This window comes from Bubalus kerabau, chromosome 13, assembly GCF_029407905.1.
Source record: "Bubalus kerabau isolate K-KA32 ecotype Philippines breed swamp buffalo chromosome 13, PCC_UOA_SB_1v2, whole genome shotgun sequence".
In the NCBI taxonomy this organism is placed as follows: domain Eukaryota; kingdom Metazoa; phylum Chordata; class Mammalia; order Artiodactyla; family Bovidae; genus Bubalus; species Bubalus kerabau.
This window is the reverse complement of record NC_073636.1, coordinates 12,724,371-12,739,806: the sequence shown is the minus strand read 5'-3', so window position 1 is coordinate 12,739,806 and position 15,436 is coordinate 12,724,371. Positions and strand designations below refer to the sequence as shown.

The following is a 15,436-nucleotide window of genomic DNA, read 5'->3' as shown; positions in this document are numbered from 1 at the left end:
ACACGCTCGTCTCCAGCCTTCCCATTTTCCACTGTTTCGGTTATTTTATGATCACCTCGTGCGTTAGTAGGAACGCTGCTTTATGACCATGAGAGTGATAAGTAAGCAGCTAGGTTTAAATTTTTCACGGCCCTTCAGTGACACAAATAGGTACAAGCATCCAGATTGGAAGGAGAAGAGATTTTTGCACAGATCCTGGGGTCTCTGTCTCCAGGTTAGAATGTCCCTTCTCCTCCCCTACCACTGCCTGGGTAGCATCACTGAGGGACACATAAGGTGAGGGGACGAGAGACCTTTAGGGAACGGAGATGGGGGAGTGCTGAGCAATTTCTGCTTCCAACCACAAACCGTCTCCAGCATCTTGTTGTTTAGTTGCTTAGTCATGTCCGACTCTTTGCAACCCCACGAACTGCAGCACGCGAGGCTTCCCTGTCCTTCGTTATCTCCCAGAGTTTGTTCAGACTCATGTCTTTGATGTACTCCTTTCCCAATTTTGAACCAGTCCATTGTTCCATGTCCAGTTCCAACTGTTCAGCATCTTACTCTGCTTTACATGTATTCTTTGACCCTGCTGGCAATCAAATTCTGCATATAGAATTTTTTTATTTTGCTTTTAATTATGGGAGCTTTTGCTCTTAGTAAAGATTTAATAGCATATGGTTCATTTTCCCAAAATACTCTAGCAGCATCTAGGTCAGGATTATATGGCTGAGTACATACAATTGCATTTCTATTTGTGATTTAGATGTTTGATGACAAGCTTACAGATCAAATATATAATAAGGGAAGCCAAACACTTTTCCAGATGTCTAAACTGAATGAATTAATGCAAAAAAAAAAAAATGTGCTTTTTCTCCATTTTGCCACCAAAAGCCTATTTCTAATTCATCACCATGTCACACTGCTATTCACAACTCCCAGTCTGCTAGAAGCTGTTTCCCCTTTGAACTGGTTTTTGGTGCTGCTACTATTTAATTCCAAGTCCTAGTGGTAAAGAACTCGCCTGCCAATGCAGGCGGTGTTAAGAGACTGAGATCCCTGGGTTGAGAATATCCTCTGGAGTAGGAAATAGTAACTCACCCCAGTATTGTGGCCTGGAGAATCCCTTGGACAGTCCATAGGATCGCGCAGAGTCGGACATGACTCAAGCAACTCAGCATACATGCCCGTGGGACAGTATCCTGCCTGAGGAGGATGCAAAGACTACATTAAAAATACTGTTTATATGGACTTGACCTTGAGTGACTGCAGGATGAAGACTGGATGTTTAATGGCAGGTGGAAAAAATACAGCATCAAGATAACGCCCCTCCTCAGGTTCGGTTCCTCCGCTTCTCCCAGGCTTGCTGTCCCATATGGATAACCCCAGCCTCTGCTGCTGTTACTGTACCAGTTATCATGGCTGCCTCTGGGGCGAGGGTTGTCATGATGGCAAGCCCTCTGGCGCTCAGGGTCCATTGCCCCAGACCCATCAAAGCTTTCATTCCTGGACCCAGCTGAAGTGCGGGGACGGGGACTGGGGCTGCTTCAGATGATGGAACCTGGACGTGCTCCGAGTTCAGGTTCACGGACGAATGGTGGTCCGTAAGAGACAGGACGTAGCCAGCAAGGAGACTCCCCTCCCGCCCTCCCCCAGGTGGACTTTGCTGCATCTGGTGGTCTAGAGACATCCCTCGTGTCTGAACAACGACCCCTGCTCTCATGAGACCGTGGCCAGCTCCGTAATGCACGGATCTGCACCGAGTTTTTTTCCTTCCCGCAGTTTGGGCATCCACCCATAAAGCCTCAGTTTGTAAGCTTATCTTCCGGATCTGTTTTCTAGGGAACAAGCCTGAGACAGGAGGCAGCTATTATTAAACTTGCACAACCAATGTGCAAATAATAAAGACAAAATATGCTCCTATAATCCAGCCCAGGCAGCCTACCAGCCTGGCGTAATTGGGACCGTTCGTAACATGAACCCTCTTGGAATGACTTTACGACATGGGTTGAAAGTTTAAATTGAAAATGTTCTTTCTGGTTATTAAAGTAATATGTGTGCATTAAAGAAAATTTGGAAAATAAAGGACAGTTATTAAATTGCCCTGTTATCTCACTCTGTCCAATTACCAGTTTATTGTGTTTCCATGTGTATTTATAACACAATCTTGAAACCCAGTTGTTCATACCATTTAAAAAACTCCCACAAGCTGTTATTTTGTAATCATGTTCTCTGGGGGTGGAGTTAAATATCTTATCTAGCTGATATTTTTAATGTTTTGATAAATGTTTAAATAATTCAACATAGCAAATGTTTTTGTACCATCCACCCAGCTTCTAGAATTACTACCATTTTGCCATATTTGCTTCAGATTTATGTATTTTATAAAATCCTACGGATAGAGTTGAAAGCCCCTTTATCACCTCTATTTCCCTCCCTCATATCCCAGAAGTAACCACAATTCCAATTTTTCCGTTCCTGGGCACAGTGTTTTTATTATTACTGCGTATTAATATGGCCATAGTCATGTACAGCACTGCTTTGTGAGTTTTCAACACTTTAGTATTATGCTTCTTGCATCCTATTGCAATTCACTTTTTGTCCACTGTTACATTATGAAATGTATGTGTTTTAATATCTCTAATTCATTTTTAGTGTGTCATAAATCCCACTGGCTATATGGTGATTAGCTTATCCTTTCTCCTAGTGGTGAACATTGACATTCTCAGTTCTTTTGCTGTCTCCAAGAATTCTGCCATGAAGCTTTCATACAATTCTTCTTCTGCACACATGTCGCAGAGTCTCTAAAGAATGGCTCCAAAACTGAAGTGGATGAGAGCTTTCCTTGCTCCAAGTCCTTATCTGTACCTGGGAGGGTTTCATTCTTGCCCATCTGATGAGTTTGGAAATAGTTTCGATTGGCATAGCTCAGTTCATTACTAGTGGTTAACTAGTAAAGTTGGACATCTTTCCATATGCTTATTGGCCAGTTCAGTCGCTCAGTTGCGTCCAATTCTTTGCAACCCCATGGACTGCAGCACGCCAGGCTTCCCTGTCCATCACCAACTCCCGGACCTTACTCAAACTCATGTCCATTGAATCGGTGATGCCATCCAACCATTTCATCCTCTGTTGTCCCCTCTCCTCCTGCCTTCAATCTTTCCCAGCATCAGGGTCTTTTCCAATGGGTCAGTTCTTCGCATCAGGTGGCCAAAGTATTAGAGTTTCAGCTTCAGCATCAGTCCTTCCAATGAATATTCAGGACTGATTTCCTTTAGGATTGCTTATTGGCCATTTATGTTTTTTTCTTTTGTGAATGCCTGCTTATCACCTGTACCCAGTGGCTCTCCCTCTCCCTCCTTCCCTCCTCTCTCTGATTTATTCTACAAAGGTTTTAAAAAGTAACTTCATAATGTTAACCCCGTATCAATTCCCTGTGTTGCAAGTGCCTTCTTCCACCCCATTTTTGTTCTTTTCCTTCCTTTTGTCCTTGGTGATCAGGAAGGTTTTAATCTAAATGCCCTTCAATATATCACACCTTTCTTTTATGATTCTTACTTTTATTCTCTTAAAGACATTAAGATGGTTCCTTTTATTTCCTTTTTAAAGTTAGTATGTTTTCCTTTTTCCGATCTCCTTTTGGGGTGGGGCTTGGTATTTCCAGTGTTATCCAAACACTCTTGCCCTATGAGAGTTTTCTGTGCTGCACATCCTCACCTGTACTTGGCTATGTTTTTAATAATCGCCAGTCTGATGGGTGTGGAAAGGGAATGGTGATGCGAAGAGTAAGGTAGTTAAATTATCCTTTTCTAACTGCCCGGGAACTTATGCTTTCTCCACTCACCTGCCACACCCCCTGGGTCATAGTTCAAGTTCACAGGTATGTGTCTTTACCTTTTCTGGTCAGTGGAGATCTTCATCTTATTTTGAGTTCAGCCACGATTTTCTGTAAAGAATCCGCCTGCACTGCAGGAGATGTGGGTTTGCTCCCCAGGTTGGGAAGATTCGCTGGAGGAGGGCATGGTGACCCACACCAGTATTCTTGCCTGGAGAATCCCATGAACAGAGGAGCCTGGTGGGCTACAGTCCATGGGGTCACAGAGTCAGACATGACTGAAGCGACAACTGAGGCACGCACAATTTTCTATTTTATCTGTCTTTTGTTCTATATTTTGAACAGAGGGTGTGTGTCCAAGTTTTAACTTCCAGAGCCATCTTGACTAAAACTTTGTCTAATATCACCTTTCAAAAAAATTCTTCCAAGCAGCAGGTGGTATTAGAGCATGTTCTGAGAAGGAAGCTAATTTTTGCATTATTCAGACTATTTAGAAATGAGATCTTTAGCCCATATGAAAAATCATATGGGGTTCATTTAAGGTACAATTCCCAAAACACTCAGCTAGTTGACATTTCTAAATGTCTCTTCTGCATAGTTTAGCTCCTAGTAAAACCCCAGTTTGCTACAAATCTTTTGAAAAAACTGCTTTACATGTTATCCCCTGTGACTTTTTTGTCATAAATCCCTGTGGCTGAAAGATGTGAAATTGAAGTGGTGTTAAATCCAAGAGTATTCTGTTCTGTTCTAGACCACACGCTAATAGTGCTTTTATCTGCCACAATTTGAGCAAAGCGATCTCCTCTCTCACTGTTGGCATAAAGCATTAAGTATGGACATGGTCAAATACAGCTGTTGGTGTTACCTGATACCTATTAACTGATCGACCTGAGACAGAGCATCCTTAATATATAAATAGGCTGATTGACGCTGTCCCAACAATTCATGTGAATGAGCAGAAATGGAAACATTTTATGATATGTTGAACCATATATGAAGCTAATCACTCATGAAAAATTTAAGAAGACATGAATTCATGTAACAAAAATATTTCATACCTACTAAGTGGATGTACTGCGCTTAGCCCTTTAGGAAAAAGAACAGCCCTGTGTTAGTTGCTCTTTAAAGGGCAGAAGCCACCTAGACGGTGGGTAGACCACATCTGGAAATCCCTGTCAAGGAAAACGGAGCTGATGTGTGTACAATGGGGGTTTAGGCTGAATCTAAGGAGAGAAGGGATATTTATACTACTCCCAGATTCCTGTACAAGGTCCTAGTGTTTCTTACTAGCTGCAAAGTGGTATTGAAACTCTAATGCCCACAGGGTCAGCAGAACAGAAGACTGCAAGGAGCTGGTGGGCAGCTGGGAACCAGAGCAGTGCATCTGTCCTCTTAGCTGCAGAAACTGGAGACCAGTGGCTGCCTTGTCTTCTCTTTTTCCCAGGGGAACCAGAAATCCAGAGTTTTACATGAAATCTTAAATTGTTCGAGGCTGGCATTAAATTCAAATGCTTTCAGAATGATGATGCCCCATAAATCATAGACTTCTAGGTCTCCTGAACTTTGACCTCTGTATTGTCAACATTGTGAAGTTGTGGTTTGTACTGTAGATCCTTCTTTGAGGCCAGGAGGGGACCAACCATTCCAGTTTGCCTGGGATGGAGGAATGTCTAGGCAAATGTCCTGGGTAAACTGGGACAGCTGATTCCTGGTAGTCAGTCTGGACGTAACTCCAAACAGGAAGTCCTGGTGACCACAGGGATCATGTCTTTCATCTCCTACCTCTGAAAATAATCATTTACCATATGTTATCTTCTAATTGCTTCCAGTGGGAGGCTGAGCCTATAGCTTCCTCCCCCCTCCCCATGTCTGGAAGTAGAAGTTAATATTCTTAATCATTATGAGTCTAATTTTTTCTTCTATAAATAAAGATGTGGAGCCAAATCTCAAACTATTGTAAAGATTAAGAGATTATCTGTATAAATGTTTGAAAATAAAATGTTAGATAACATTTTCGTACTTATAACAGCTTTGCTGCTAAGTTGCTTCAGTCGTGTCCGACTCTGTGCGACCCCATAGACAGCAGCCCACCAGGCTCCCCCGTCCCTGGGATTTTCCAGGCAAGAACACTGGAGTGGGTTGCTATTTCCTTCTCCAATGCATGAAAGTGAAAAGTGAGAGTGAAGTCGCTCAGTTGTGTCCGACTCCTAGCGACCCCATGGACTGCAGCCCACCAGGCCCCTCCGTCTATGGGATTTTCCAGGCAAGAGTACTGGAGTGGGGTGCCATTGCCTTCTCCGTATATCAGCTTTACATATACATATATGTGTAGATGTTGTTGTTTAGTCACTCAGTCATGTCTGACTCTTTTGCAACCTCATGAACTATAGCCTGTGAGGTTCCTCTGTCCATGGTATTTCCCAGGCAAGAACATTGGAGTAGGTTGCCATTTCCTTCTCCAGAGGATCTTCTTGACCCAGGGATCAAACCTGTATCTCCTGCATTGGCAGACAGATTCTTTACCACTGAGTCACCAGGGAAGCCCAAGTATAGATATTAAACAGAAATAAATTCAAGATGAATTAAACATTGGAATGCTAAGGTAATGAATGTGTACCAAAATAGGAGATTTTTGGCTCGACTGTCTCTGCAGACCTGTCACAGAGTGTGTGTGTGTGCACATGTGTGTGTTTGTTAAGAATTAACACGCTCCCTGTATATCATTTTAAAATAGAAATATAATTGTCATCTTTCCAGACAACAAAAATTGTCACAGTTTTGCAATCCCAAGAGTAAATTACATTAATTCCCTAACCCCTCCTCCTCAACCTCCCCCTGCTCCTGGCATCACCAATGTACTTTCTGACTCTATGAACTTGGCTATTCTAGGTACCTCGTATAAGTGGAATAAAACTATATTTGTCTGCACCTAATGTGTATTATTATTGGAGAAGGAAATGGCAACCCACGCCAGTGTTCTTGCCTGGAGAATCCCAGGGACAGCGGAGCCTGGTGGGCTGCCGTCTGTGGGGTTGCACAGAGTCGGACACGACTGAAGTGACTTAGCAGCAGCAATGTGTATTATAATGAATTTTAAGGTTATTTTAATATATCTCCTACAAACAGATTGTACCTTAAATAGTATGTTTTACATTATTTAACTTTTATCACAATAAAAAAATACATTTAAAAAAGTGTAAATTACACTGTGGCAATTTGTTTCATGTTTTTCAGATTTTTAAAATGCAAATATCAATTAATATTCATTGACTAAATAAATGAGTCAAGATCTTTAATAAATTATCTTCTTTTCTAATAAAGATTTTTAAATATTTTTTTAAGGTGGATCATTTTTAAAGTCTTTATTGAATTTGTTACAATATCACTTCTGTTTTATGTTTTGGTTTTTTGGCCACAAGGCATGTGGGATCTTATCTCCCCAACCAGAGGTCGAACCCACACCCTCTGCACTGGAAGGCAAACTCTTGCACCATGAATTATCTTCTTGAATCATCAAGATTGTTTGAGCTGAATACTGTTTTTCACCCACTTAAGTTCAGTTCAGTTCAGTCGCTCAGTCGTGTCCGACTCTTTGTAACCCCATGAATCACAGTACGCCAGGCCTCCCTGTCCATCACCAACTCCCGGAGTTCACTCAGACTCACGTCCATCGAGTCAGTGATGCCATCCAGCCATCTCATCCTCTGTCGTCCCCTTCTCCTCCTGCCCCCAATCCCTCCCAGCATCAGAGTCTTTTCCAGTGAGTCAACTCTTTGCATGAGGTGGCCAAAGTACTGAAGTTTCACCCACTTACACCTGAGGAATATGGGGTTTAGGAGATGAACTTGACCGTGATGAGGAAGACTAAGTGCCAGGGTATCAGGATGTAGAACTTGAGTCTCTGAAGTCCAGAATGCTCTTACTCTTCCACGAGTCATGAGCTAGGGGAACACGAGGTTGTGTGAGAATCAATAAACAGACTCTTGCAGAGATATGTTATCACCCCATTTTGGGGATGATCAAACTGTGTTGGGAGGCATATAGTGAACTGAATACAACCCAGCCTACGTCTAGCCTGAAATACCAGTCACATCTACCAGTGATCTTAAAATCAGCATAAACACACTTAATTTAGTATAGCATTAGAGTCCTCAGGAGCAAGGATGAGTGAGAGGGAAGGAGAAGGTTCTGTGAGTGAAGATTTGTGGAGCAGACTCTGGTGCCAGGTGCGTGGTATTTATCACATCATCCAGTTCTGACAATAACGGTGTGAAACCTGCCACCTGGGCTGTGCTTGCCTCCTCTGTGTTCGCCAGAACCCTGGGCTTAGTTTGATCCACAGCATTTCAAATTCTGGCTCCTGACTCATCTCCCGCACCGGACTAGGAATTTCCTGAAGGTGGATGCTGTATCTTTTCCCTTGTCTAAGAAACCTCCAGATCCCAGCACATTGTCTGTCCCCCATAATGCTACAAAAATGTAAATTAATCACTCATTGTGTACTGTCCCATTTGGAAAATGGAGTTCAGCTAACCTAGAGGGTTTTAAAAGTTAGAAAAATGAGACAATCGTGTATATGAAAGAGCTGGAAAATAACCCAAGATATTTTATAGTCCAATGCTTAATTTTGTGGTGTACAAGCTCTGAGAAGCCAAGACTTCAAAGGCCGGAAGGATTGTCATGGGCTGAGACTAAACTTGGAAAGACTTACTTCTTTATTCATTTATTCAGTATGTTACAAATGCTTGTGATATATGGTAAACTCATTTGAGTATAAACATTAACATAATCCTCAACCCCAAGGCATGTACATTCTAATGGAAAAACTAGATATAAAATGATCGATAAGATAGTCTTCTAATGTCTAGTTCAGTATAATTGTAATAAAAACATGTTGTTCAGTTGCTCAGTCACGTCCAACTCTGCAACCTCATGGACTGCAGCACTCTAGGTCTCCCTGTTCATTATTTATAAAAAACAAAAACATAGGGGGCCATTTTCACTTTTCAAAGGCCAATTCTGATTGTTTGTTTTATTTAAAAAATAATTTTTAATACCACTCACGTGAGCCTCTGAAGTAACTGAATATGTTTAAGTTTTCCCAGTCTGTTTGAAATTGCACATCTTATACGGATGGCAGTTCAGTCCTCCTGGGTCCTAAGATATTAGGACCCAGAGTTTGAACAAATATAATATCATCATCATCAATGAGATCATCATATCATCTTCAACAACATCAGTGACATCATAGGGACATCTATCAAGCATTCCCATGTGCCAGATTCTGTGCTGATTTCTTGTTGGCTGAAGGATGATGGGCACACAGTATCAGCCCATTAAGATGGAAATATAAAATATTTACAAGCAAAGACGAGTGAGAACACACGGTCTCCTGAAGTCTTAATCTATGGTTTAGATCAGGCATCAGTGGACTGTGTGCTCTGGTCACTGTTTAACAAGGGAAGGAAGGCCTGCCCTGAGCGGGGTCCACAAACTTACTGCTCTGGGCCCCTAAAAGCTATGTGGCCATGTGATCGGGTAACAGTGGAAGCTCTTCAGCCTGGGGGACCCTCTGGAGACGAGCAATTGAATCAGCTCTTCCTCTGCTGAGTTAACTCAACCACCTAGAGCCAGGTTTTCTGTCTAAGGACTCCAGTAAGCCTCCAGACCAGCTAATCTCACCCCAGGGCATTGTAGGGATTATCTCATCTCACAGCCTTGTGAGGCATTCTCTATTATTATGTCCATTTTACAGATGGTAAACTGAGACTTAGAGAAACTAAGTTGGTTTACAGTCATCAGCCAGTAACTGACAGGTCAGGACTTGAGTTCAGCTCTCAAGCTCTTACACTTGACCTCAGTGATACACTGGCATATAGACTCAGTCTAATAGATTGCGTCTCCATTTGTATATATTCATAATTTTATTATATCCTATATATTGTACAGTGCCTAGGCAAAGTGTTGAACTCAGGAAAATTACTCTATAACAACTCTAGTGGGCAGGAGAAATAAAGTTAACTAAAGCTTGTTGTTAAGCAGAGAAAATCTGTGTTCTTTGTTTGAAGAACTGAGAGCTTAAACATGCCTGAAAAAAATCCTTAAAGGATCCAACCAATCAGCAACTCACAAGATCACAGAAAAGAGTATTTTTATCCCCCTTCTTTGAGTAGGCTTTCAACCCATACTTACTGACTGGATGGAATCAAACAGACTTTCATGATTGACACAACATGGAACCTAACTGCAAAACCTATTTGAGGAACAAGTTGATGAAAGAAAACAAAACTAAATGGGGTGATGTGAAGGCACTCTCCCGGTATTTGAGCATCTTGGTTTCTGGACTGAAAGGCCCCTGAAGGGAACCTTGTTAAGTGTGGACAACATGCGGGCAAGGGCCAAGTGGAATTCCTTTAACTTAATCATTTTGGAAATTGTTTATACAGTCGGTAGATGAAATGCTGTGGAAATTGTTTTTGCGTCTTTGCAAGACGGTGACTGCATTCCATCTCCCTATCAATCTCTGTGCATTTGTGATGCGATTGCAACAGAGAGCAAATGTGGAATAACTGCATCACCTCCATCTCTTATTTCAGCATTAAAGGAATATATAAGATGATATTCTTGGAAATGGTATTATTGCAAGATGAAATCCAAAAGTTAAGCTTCAGCGGAGGGGAGAGGAGTGAAGTCAAAGAGTAATGCTGAGCTTGGGTTCCTGAAAAAGGAATTTTCCATGGAAATGCATCCCTCGGAGATTCTTCTGGTGTTCAGGAAGTCAAATTGTCTTATTAAATGGTGCAGAAATTGACAGATTCAAAACAGAGAGAGTAATCATTGGAGAGTGCACAATAATCTGGCAATATGGAAATTACAAATTATAATATTTTTCCCTTGAGTAAATGAAATATTCAAAAGAAGAACTACATAATAAAATAGAGTCTGTGTAATTCTTTGGTAGCTACAGTTAGCAAGCTATTTTATCACAATTGCATGCTTCTCAGTTGATAATGAATGCACAGAATTAAGTTTAAAATAAACTCATAACATTGTTTGTAAAGTTACTGTATATAGAACAGGGAGATTTGCCTGGTGCTCCATGACAACCTAGAGGGGTGGGATGGGTGGGAGGTAGGAGGGAGGTTTAAGAAGGAGGAGATATGTGTATACCTATGGCTGATTCATGTTGATGTATTGCAGAAACCAACACAACATTGTAAAGCAATTACCCTCCAATTAAAAATAAATATATTAAAAAATTTTAAAGTTTAGTTTTTACATAAAGCACCATCAGGAAATACCAGAATGCTCTGGCAACCTGTCAAATAAATCTTGAAAAATATCTGTGCATTTTTCTTCTGAACACTGCTTTGTTATGGTAACACTGCATGCGTGCTATGTCACTTCAGTTGTGTCCGACTCTGAGCAGCCCTATGGACTGTAGCCCCTCCAGGCTCCTCCGTCCATGGGGTTCTCCAGGCAAGAATACTGGAGTGGGTTGTCACGGCCTCCTTCAGGGGATCTTCCTGACCCAGGGTTCCAAGCCACTTCTCTTATGTTTCCTGTATTGGCAAGTGGGTTCTTTACCGCCAGCGCTACCTGGGAAGCCCCATGGTAATCCTAACTCTTCTTTATATCAGGACATTTTTCTAATCTGCTTTCAGCCTATTTTTTCTTTTTCCTTTTATTTTAGTTTTTATTTTATATTGGAGTAGAGTCAATTTACAATGTTAGGTTAGTTTCAAGTGTACAGCAAAGTGATTCAGTTGAACATACACATGTGTCTATTTATTTTCAAATTCTTTTCCCATTTATATGACTACAAAGTAAAGTTCCCTGTCTATACAGTAGGTCCTTATTGATAATCTATTTTTCAATGTACTTGTGTATATATATGTTAATCCCAAACTCCTAATTTACCTTTCCCCTATAGGACTTCCCTGGTGGCTCAGATGGCAAAGCATCTGCCTACAATGCAGGAGACCTGGGTTTGATCCCTGAGTCAGGAAGATCCTCTGGAGAAGGAAATGGCAACCCACTCCAGTGTTCTTGCCTGGAGAATCTCATGGATGGAGGAGCCTGGTGGGCTACAGTCCGTGGAGTCGCAAAGAGTCGGACGCGACTGAGCGACTTCACTTTCACTTTTCTTTCACATGTGTGTCATATCTTAGAGTCCACATGTAAATGATATATAGTATTTGTCTTTTGCTGTCCAACTTACCTCACTTGGTATGAAAATCTCTAGGTCCATCCATGTTGCTGCAAATGCAATTATTTTATTCTTTTTTATGGCTGAATAGTAGTCCATTGTTTATATATATACTATATCTTTATCCGTTCATCTGTCAATGGGCATTTAAGTTTCTTCCTGTCTTTTCAGCCTATTCCGATACATAGCACTCTTGGTCCTAAAGAAATAGGAAACTTTAATTCTGCCAGAAATAGTTTTACAATCTTGATAACGATCTTAATAAGATTATCTCCTCACGCTTTTCTGTGGAATATGATATGGAAATCTGATACTGGTGGGGGCGATAATATTAATTCATTTTATTCAGCATGGCTTTGAGGAGTGTTCTCTGCTTGAAGACCAGGAGCTCCTCTCATGAGGGATACAGTGAGCACCCAGACTTGCCTTGCGGCTTCTAATTTCACCTTCACTGTTACTGCTTCCTGCCACACACCACATGTGTTCTTTTTTCTCTGCATCGCCAGTAAGTATCAAGACTATATTATCTTATTGGTGCTCCATCAGTCCTTGCCCACTTTGGGGGTTGATATAAGAGCCCCTAAATCCCTGTGTTATTTTTTAACCATCCACAGAAGGGATGACACATTTCCAGTCTTCTCTGACCTAAGGAGCAAACTCTTACCTGCCGTAGCCCAGAATTGCTCAGCAAGAACATGGCTCTGGCATCCTTATTTCCCCAGTTCAAAGTCTTTGAGGCAACTTAAATGGAGAGACCCAGCACAGCTCATTCACTACCCCTGCCATTTTAATTGGATGTTCTTTGACTTAATTTTGTCTCGATGAGAATAAAGCATTGAGACGCTCTCCCATAAACATGGAGTTGCCTCTGACAGCTTCTGGGAAGGAGCCCCAGGGGGCAGCGTGGTGATTTACTATACTAACAAACAGCACTGCAGAACAGCTTTGGCACCAGACGTTTCGAGGGCTTAATTACTGCCTTTAAAATTTAAGCCAGAGTTAGGCACTCAACACTACCCAGCAGAGGAGGAAAAAAAGGCATAATTACAAAGCAAACAAAAGACTTGCAAGATAAAGTTGGTGTTATTCTTTGTTGTAGGTCCTGTGGCAACACCAACCTAAACATCTCATCTTTCTTTCTATGGTTAATTTTTCCATTCCTTGTATGACTTTTATTATCTGTACAAAGAGAACTGGCCCCTTTGAATCGAACTGAAGTATTCTATCCACAGGTATTATCAGACTTTTACCCACTCCTTAAAAAAATCAGAATTTTTCTACTCCTTTCAGACAGTTTCTGGCCCAAGATACAAAAATTCCACTAGTCTCACAATGTTAATATACTTTATTTTTATAAAATACTTTAATCTTATTATATGTCATAAATATATTTTAAAACAATCCTGTAATCAACGTATGGAAAATAAGTTGATTATTTCAAGTTATTATTTCATTCAACTTACGGAAAATATTCATCACATAATTGGCAAAGCCATTCCACATTGTGAAATCAATCAGGCAGATCAAAGTATTTGAATTCTTTTCAAGTTATAAATGTGTTCTTGCATGTGTGTGTGTACTAAGTTGCTTCAGTCGTGTCAGACTCTTTGCAACCCTAAGGACAGTAACCTGCTGTCATCTGTCCATGGGATCCTCCAGACAAGAATGCTGGAGTGGGTTGCCATGCCCTCCTTCAGGGGATCTTCCTGACCCAGGGATCGAACCCATGTCTCTTACATCTCCTGCATTGGCAGGCTGGTTCTTTACCACTAGCACCGCCTGGGAAATCCATAAATATGTTCATATACTTTTAATTCTGTGAACCACCCATACCCCCTTTTCTCCCATTGAACTGCTGAAGATATGCTATATTTTTAGGGCCATTCAGAGTTCCAAAGACAAAACACAGAAAGAAACCCACTAGTAATGCTGTCTTGCTAGCTATTGTAAGAAGCAACAGTTTAAGAGATAAAGATTTTCTATAAGTGGAAGGACCTTCTTCAAAATGGGAAATCACTTTTGATTAAGAAGGTGATGGTGTTCGCTTTGGCAGCACATATACTAAAATTGGAATGATACAGAGAAGATTAGCATGGCTCCTGTGCAAGGATGACATGCAAATTCATGAAGCGTTTCATATTTTTGGAACAAAATGAAAGCCCAGAGATAAATCCATGCACCTATGGACAACTTATTTTTGACAAAGGAGGCAAGAATATACAACGGAGAAAAGACAATCTCTTTAACAAGTGGTGCTGCGAAAATTGGTCAACCACTTGTAAAAGAATGAAACTAGAACACTTTCTAACACCATACACAAAAATAAACTCAAAATGGATTAAAGATCTAAATGTAAGACCAGAAACTATAAAACTCCTAGAGGAAAACATAGGCAAAACACTCTCTGACATAAATCACAGCAAGATCCTCTATGACCCATCTCCCAGAGTAATGGAAATAAATACAAAAATAAACAAATGAAACCTAATTAAACTTAAAAGCTTTTGCACAATGAAGGAACCTATAAGCAATGTGAAAAGACAGCCTTCAGATGGGAGAAAATAATAGTAAAACAAAGCAACAGACGAAGAATTAATCTCAAAAATACACAAGCAGCTCATACAGCTCAATTACAGAAAAATAAATGACCCAGTCAAAAAATGGGCCAAAGAACTAAACAGACATTTCTCCAAAGAAGACATACAGATGGCTAAGAAACACATGAAAAGATGCTCAACATCACTCATTATCAGAGAAATGCAAATCAAAACCACAATGAGGTACCATTTCACACCAGTCAGAATGGCTGCCATCAAAAAGTCTACAAGCAATAAATCCTGGAGAGGGTGTGGAGAAAAGGGAACCCTATTAACACTGTTGGTAGGAATGCAAGCTAGTATAGTCACTCTGGAGAAAAGTGTGGAGATTTCTTAAAAAACTGGAAATAGAACTGCCATACGACCCACTTCTGGGCATACACACTGAGGAAACCAGAATTGAAAGAGACATGTGTACCCCAATGTTCATCGCAGCACCGTTTATAATGGCCAGGACATGGAAGCAACCTGGATGTCCATCAGCAGACAAATGGATAAGAAAGCTGTGGTGCATATACACAATGGAATATTACTCAACTACTAAAAAGAATGCATTTGAATCAGTCCTAATGAGGTGGATGAAACTGGAGCCTATTATACAGAGTGGAGTAAGTTAGAAAGAAAAACACCAATACGGTATATTAACGCATATATATGGAATTTAGAAAGATGGTAACAATGATCCTATATGCGAGACAGCAAAAGAGACATAGATGTAAAGAACAGAGTTTTGGACTCTGTGGGAGAAGGTGAGGGTGGGATGATTTGAGAGAATAGCATTGAAACATGTGTATTATCATCTGCGAAATAGATCGC

The 15,436-nt window shown here is 40.9% G+C and overlaps 1 non-coding gene across 1 annotated transcript; it reads left to right on the top strand.

The window, feature by feature from the left end:
• The first annotated feature begins 14,060 nt into the window (after positions 1 to 14,060).
• On the top strand, positions 14,061 to 14,167 carry LOC129626312 (U6 spliceosomal RNA). Its single transcript, XR_008701918.1, has one exon. It is a non-coding gene; the product is annotated as a U6 spliceosomal RNA (small nuclear RNA).
• Positions 14,168 to 15,436: the final 1,269 nt, after the last annotated feature.